The 7228-nt window shown below is 43.6% G+C and overlaps 1 long non-coding RNA gene across 2 annotated transcripts; it reads right to left on the bottom strand.

Moving 5' to 3' along the window:
• Position 1: 1 nt before the first annotated feature.
• On the bottom strand, positions 2-3455 carry LOC119321130. Of its 2 annotated transcripts, none has more exons than XR_005155126.1 (6): positions 3361-3455; positions 1659-1752; positions 1405-1541; positions 985-1071; positions 576-714; positions 2-84 (listed from the first exon to the last, which is right to left on the bottom strand). It is a non-coding gene; the product is annotated as an uncharacterized LOC119321130 (long non-coding RNA). The 2 variants fall into 2 exon arrangements; XR_005155125.1 differs by lacking the exon at positions 2-84 and adding an exon at positions 101-208.
• Between the last annotated feature and the right edge of the window lie 3773 nt (positions 3456-7228).

The following is a 7228-nucleotide window of genomic DNA, read 5'->3' as shown; positions in this document are numbered from 1 at the left end:
GAACCTCAACAGTAGACACACTATTGTTTACAAACGCTGCAGCTCAGTCAGCGAGTGAGTGAGCAGAGGGAGATGAGATGCTACCTGCAGGGAGCAATTGTCGGCAATGGTGAGGTGGACGGCTGCAAAGTTGTCGGCATCTTTGATGGAACCGGATTCAGTAAGAAATAGAACAAGGAAATTGCCCATGCCCCTTGATGGATTAATGCTGTAATTTATCCAAAATGATGGTCATTTCTTATTTATTCAAACAGTAGGAGTAGTTGCTGATGGGCATGGCCTGTTTTATTTTCTTGATGAATGAAACAATCCTTGCATGTACAACAACAAAGTTTTGAAATTTGAAGAAATTTAATAAATGCTGGAGGCACACGAATACATGTCTCTTGATTTGGAAGACAAAGCAAACGAATAGCATCTCTCAGTATGAGCGTGCATGCCTCCTACAGAGCCATTTTCTAGTTTCTAAGCATTCAACAATCATGAATTCATCCCATCTCTGAGTCTCAGACCAGAAAACAACAAAGATTAAGAAAGACAAGAGTAGCCAAAGGAAAAGGACATCAGGGACTCACCTAAGTGGTAGGTAACCCAGGAGGCAGTCATGGGAGCCCACCACCAGGGTTACGGGGCGACAAACTAGCCATCTTGTCGGCACTGGAAGAAAGGCAGCACACCACCGTCGTTGGAAACCCACCCTTCAGCTATGATCTCCTATAATATTAAAAGAACCGAGTCACATATGTGCATATGTGCATTCTACTCATACGCCATCATAGATCAAATTATTATCATATCAGTTCGACAATTCAATCTGCAATCATGTTGCTAACTTCTATTGTTTTGCTACTTATATTCATAAAAAAAGCCACCCCTACTTACATATCTTTCAGTACTATAAAAAAGAAATGTATATGACATTTATTCATTTCAAGTGGGCACACAGAGCATGAGATGGAGCACAGGAGAGTAATAGTGGCATACCTATGTTTATCTTTCTAGTGTGCTTTCATATTTGTGTCAACGATGAATCAATGACGTATCACAAACCAATCCTTCAGATCAAAGCACCTGCTAGAAAATCAAACGTGTGTACCGAGCCATCAGAAATCATCCTCGAACTAACAATGCAGTAATTGGATTTGAAATTCACACCACAACTAACTGAAGGTGTGTTGTTCAAGGGAAATTCACAATTCAGTGGGGGCACATGTTAGGATCGAGTTAGTATCGAGACATATGTTGGCCAAGTAAAGATTCATTTATACATAGAACCCTCCGAGGTCTTACCGGGAAACATGCCAAGTGTAAAATGTAAAGAGTAGTGTAGAAACCTAACAATGAATTGCCAAGGGCAATACAGAGAAGCCAGACTAAATATTACCAAAATCGAGTCAAATTAACCTATATATCTGAGGGGTACTCTCCAACGATCATAGCTTGTTTATCAAATGTGATCAATATGTGCGCGATAGTCTAGTCGAATCAGTGCTCGACGACCAGCATCAAGGAGGCCACATGGCAGAGCATGCCATTGAGGTCTGGAATCAAGAACATGAATAGTACTAGTATTAGTCACTACCAACATCAACATGGTGAAGAACTGAAATTAGACGGACAAAGGGAACAAGCTGAGCAAGCTAGAGTCAGTGAATTACCTAGTGTGATCCAACTCCATGATGGTGAGCGGCTCGGCCGCGAATGCCAAATATGTGTAGCTTCTCGGCAGCATTAAATGTGCAAGCACAACCACTGCAATACAAAATAAACCCTTATAGATGCTATCTTCAAATATGTCCAGATTAATGGAATTGTTTCGATTTATTTAAACTGTATGCTAACTATTGGATTTCCTGGATCAAACAGATGTAGCAACTTACATAGTCCCATGAGTAAAAACAATGACGGGCATTGCATATTCTTCACAATATAGAATCTTGACTAGACATACTCATTTCCAAAATAAAACAAAAAAATCGAGAAAGCAACAAGTCAGACCGACTTTTCTCCTGTTTTTGCAGCTACGGCTACTGACTAGACCTGAACCATGAGAACAAGGTTGTTTTACTGACCATATTGTACTACTAGATTTTTCCTGACCATATTATATGTGTACATGTGAACCAGATAGATATTGCTTGTAGGAGTACACCATAACAGGGCCTACTGAGATAACTTTAATAGCCAGACCAACCGAGACATTTGTTGGGCGAACTTTTTAAAGACCAAATGCAAAAAAGCAATCCAAGTTTGTGTGTGTGTGAGTCTCTCTCTCTCTCTCTCTTAAACAATATTACTACTCTCTTTTTGCATCCGTTCCATCCATCCATGTGTGTACAAGTGAACTGGGGGAAATTATGGACCATAAGAACAGAACAACATGAAGCCATGGGTGGGAAAGGTTTAATTATCACCATGCTGGACACGGTGTACACCATCGATTGACGACCACCAGAAGGTAGATGACGCATTCAGTAAGGGCAGAAGGTTGCTTGCCGACCACCACAACCAGATGTATGTGCACCATGCCTGAAGTAGCTACAACGAACCCCTGTCCAGAAGCACGATCGTGAAGAAGGGGAACGGGCGGTACAGCAGCTCGGAGGGAGAGAATCCCAAGACCGAGATCCGGCGCGGACGAGGAAGAGCAGCGTCGGAGGGATCAATTGAACAGCTGGTTAAAATAACAGGAGATATCAGGTCAGCTAGTTGGTGCAACATATTTAATACAGAAAAATGAGATATTTGAAATCTCAACATGCCCTGTTTCGACATATTTGGATTGAACATGTTCAGGCTAAGAATTTATGTTGGATGTGTAAGTTAAATGGCAATAAACCACTACAATTGCAGTGTGAGTTATCTTTTTTCAAAAGAGATTACAGGAAACTTATAACACAGAGAATGGAAAGAAGACGCGTATATACACACTCAATGGCGTTCGAAACTGAAGAATTCAGCAACCGCTCACACTCGTCCTTACCCTTGTCCACAGCACTCAATGGAATCCACCGTAGAGGTTACCGAGAATCTCCATCCGCTCTATCTCACCTCACTCCTTATTATGGACCTATTAGTGGAGTGTGTATATGCAGCAGAACTGTGTTTGTTGCCACGATACGACTTCACCTGTCCAACATGCGCCTACACATTTTGCATGCAGTGATTGCTTCCGGGTAAAGTTTCTTAGGTTTGGGTAAGCAACCAAGCAGCAATTGATCCCAATGCACGCATTTGCTAGTTTTTCTCTAACATTTGCACCTTAGTTTCAAGTGTGACAAACACGTGATGTCTGTGTCACGACGAAAATTTTGCTTCAGGACAAAATCTTTGGGACTTTAAAGCAGTAGTACTACTTACATTTGTGGCCTTCTCCTTGGCGTTGTGGTGAGCGTCTTGTTGCGTGCAGAGATCCAGCTGCTTCACTTCCTGCTTACATTTTCTCCCAGCCACACCCGTCACAATTCCATTGACATGCACAAGATTGGACTGCATACATGCTCTGGCCAAGAGACTCAAGGCAATCCGCCACTCCATCTCACCTCGCTGGTGAGGCGGAGGTCAGAAGAGAGTGGAGAATTGGGGCAGCTTGGAGGACACGTCACGGAACAGGAAGAAGCGGAAGTCGCAGCCTTGCTGGCCCTGCTGACGGCGGCGAGCGGTGGTGGTGGAATTCGTGAGATCCGCTTTGCTGCGCCTTGCCAGCACCAAGGGCGTTGGGTCTCTCGTGCACCTGCATGAGGACATCAGCCGTATCAGGGACTAGAATAAATCAGGGCGGCGTCGTAGAGAGGAGAAGATGGGTGCCAGAGAGGGGGAGGAGACCTTGAGGCGTCGGAGCAGCCGAGCCCTCTCCTCGCAACTGTATTTCCACTGTGTTTTCGCAGAGAAGAGAGTTCCTTTTCTTTCAGTACAACAACTATAACTTCAAAATGGAAACCGAGATTCCTGAACAAAAATAACAATGTAAGCACAGATAACCATAATTGGTTGTGACTAGTTCTGAATGAGAAAATGGTATGGTTTGGATAGAATCCATTCCACACAAATATAGTTCAAAAGGCAAGTTGGCAACTACAAAAAGAACATGAGAAAACTAAATTCCACCGCCCTTTGGTTCATCTAGAAAATGAACAAATCCACATGACTATCGAGCTAAACTGAATTCCGTATCTGACGCTCCTTGTTCATGTAGTTGACATGCATATGAATTAATTTCTACTATATCTAGGGGCAATTATAGAGAGGTTACAAGGGATTCAAAAATCCGTAAGCTAGATGGCAGCAAACCAATATAATTGCAGTGTGAGTTATCTTTTTTCAGAATAGATTACAGGAAACTTATTGCATCGAGAATGGAAAGATGACGCATATATACACACTCAATGGCGTTGGAAACTGCAGAATTCAACAGCCACACACACTCCTGCTTAACCTTGTCCACGACACTCAAGGCAATGCACCGTAGAGGTTACCAAGCATCTCCAGACTCTATTTCTCGCCTCACTCGTTCATAGCATTGTGGACCTATTAGAGGACTGTATATATGCAGCAGAGCTGTGTATTTGTCGCCATGGTACTACTGCCCCTGTCGACATGCACATACACAGCTTGCATGCAGTGATTGCTTCAGGGAAAAGCTTAAGTTTTGGTAAGCAAGCCTCCAGCAATTGATGCCAAAGCATGCACTTGTTTGTTTTTCTCTAACCTTTGCACGTTAGTGTGAAGTGGGACAAATACTTGATGTCTGTGTCTCCATGAAAATTTTACTTCAGGACAAGGTTTGTAGGAGTTTAAAGCAATAGTACTACTTACATTTGTGGGCTTCTCCTCGGCGTTTGTGGTGATCCGGCTGCTTCCCTTCCTGCTCAACATTTTCTCCCAGCCACACCTGTGCCACAATTCCATTAACAAGAAGGATCAATGAGCATGCATAACATTGGACTGCATACACAAAGTTTCAGGTCTCAACTGTCGTCAGAAACAAAGGGAAAACATCAAGCTGATGCCAAGGGAACCCATCCACCTCTCCATCTCACCTCGGTCGTGAGGCGGAGGTCAGAAGAGAGTGGGGAATTGGGGGCATCTTGGAGGACACTTAATGGGACAGGAAGAAGCAGAAGTCGCCGTCTTGCTGGAGCTGCTGACGCCGGAGCATGGACGGCGGCTAGCAGTGGTGGTGGAATTCGTGAGATATGCTGAGCCAGCACAAAGGTCCTTGGATCGCTCGTGCACCTGCACATGGGCCGCATCAGGGACTAGAGCAAATCGGGGCGCTGGCGCAGAGAGGAGAAGATGGACGAGAGGGGTGGAGGAGACCTTGAGGCGTCGGAGCAGCCGAGCCCTCCCCTCACAAGGAACCGCACGGCCCTCGAGCGGAACCACACGGAGGGGAGGCACCGAAGTCGAGCAGCTTCGTCGCGGGCAACTCGAAGCATTTGACGATGAGCGATGGGTGGCGCTCATCTGCAGAGGCCGTCGCCGATCTGGGAGCGCCATGGCCACCACCTCGATTGCTCTATCTGGGGCCTGGGTCAGGTGAGTGACCAATAACCCAGATTTATTTTTCTTTGCATTTTCACAGAGAAAAGAGTTCCTTTCCTTTCAGTACAGCAGCTATAACTTCAAAATGGAAACCCAGATTCCTGAACGAAATAACAATGTAAGCAAAGATAACAATAATAAATTGGTTATGACTATTTCTGAATGAAAAAATGGTATGGTTTTCATAGAATCCATTCCACACAAATACAGTTGAAATGGCAACTAAAAAAACAACATGAGAAAACCAAATTCCGGTGCCCTAAGGTTCATCTAGAAAATGAACAAGCGTACAAGACTATCGAGCTAAGCTCAATTCTATATCTGACCCTCCTGGTTCATGCAGCTGACATGCATATGAATTAATTTTTCTTATATCTAAGGACAAATATAGAGAGGTTACAAGGGGTTAGAAAATCTGCAAGTTAGGTGCGAACAAACCACTACAATTGCAGTGTGAGTCACCTTTTTCATGAACAGATTATAGGAAACTTATAACATGGAGAATGGAAAGATGACGCATGTATACACACTCAATGGCGTTTGTAAGTACAGAACTCAACAACCGCTCACACTCGTCCTTAACCTTGTACACAACACTCAGTGCAATCTAGCTACCGCATCTCCAACCGCTCTATCTCACCCTACTCGTTCTTACTATGCACCTGTTTGAGGATTGTGTATATATGCAGCAGAACTATGTATTTGTCGCTACAGTACAACTGCACCTGTCGACATGCGCATACACAGCTTGCATGCATTGATTGCTAGAAGGCAAAGCTTAAGTTTCGGTAAGCAACCAACCAGTAAATGATCCCAATGCACACACTTGTTTGTTTTTCTCTGACCTTTGCACATTAGTTTCAAGTGTGACAAACACTTGATGTCTATGCCTCGATGAAAATTTTACTAGAGACAAAACCTTTGGGAGTTTAAAGCAGCAGTACTACTTACATTCGTGTGCTTCTCCTTGGCGTTTGTGGTGATGCAACTGCTTTCCTTCGTGCTTAACATTTTCTGCCAGCCCCAATTCCATTAACAAGAAGGATAAATGAGCATGCATAAGATTAGACTTCATACACAATGTTTCAGGTTTCAACTGTCATCATACACAAAGAGAAATAATCAAGCTGATGCCAAGGGAATCTATCCACCACTCCATCTCACCTCGTCCGTGAGACGGAGGTCAGAAGAGAGTGGAGATGACCAGGTTGTGGGCACTAGGATAAACAAAGTAGAGGGAGAAGGCCAGGTGCTAACCAACAGAGACAGAGAAGAGGCCACTGCCTCCATGGTTTGGAGCTCAGGACCATCCTACATGAGTCTTTGATAACCAGACATGTGTGTTTAACTGCATAGAAGAAGCGTGCAGAAGTAAGAAACTGTATGAACATGAAGATAAATATTGGGAGACAACTACACGAGCATAAGTAAGAAAAGTTGAAATGTCAAAGCACCTCTGAACCAGATAAGTTAAACACTCTGTGAAACCGATCAAAACAGATGCCACATAGGCCCGTGAATTATATTTCCACCAGAAACCAGGCCCATGATTTAAACCGAGAAATCAATAATAGCACAATTAGAGACAAAACCATAGAATTTTTCGCACAAGACTGAAGCTGAGCTCACTAAAATGAGATAAGCATATGTTTAAAAAATAAGCTTGCTAACTAGATAACCGGCT

The sequence above is a fragment of the Triticum dicoccoides genome, chromosome 6B (assembly GCF_002162155.2).
Source record: "Triticum dicoccoides isolate Atlit2015 ecotype Zavitan chromosome 6B, WEW_v2.0, whole genome shotgun sequence".
NCBI classification, from domain to species: Eukaryota; Viridiplantae; Streptophyta; class Magnoliopsida; order Poales; family Poaceae; genus Triticum; species Triticum dicoccoides.
Note: the sequence above shows the minus strand (reverse complement) of the source record. Positions and strands in the feature narration are given on the sequence as shown.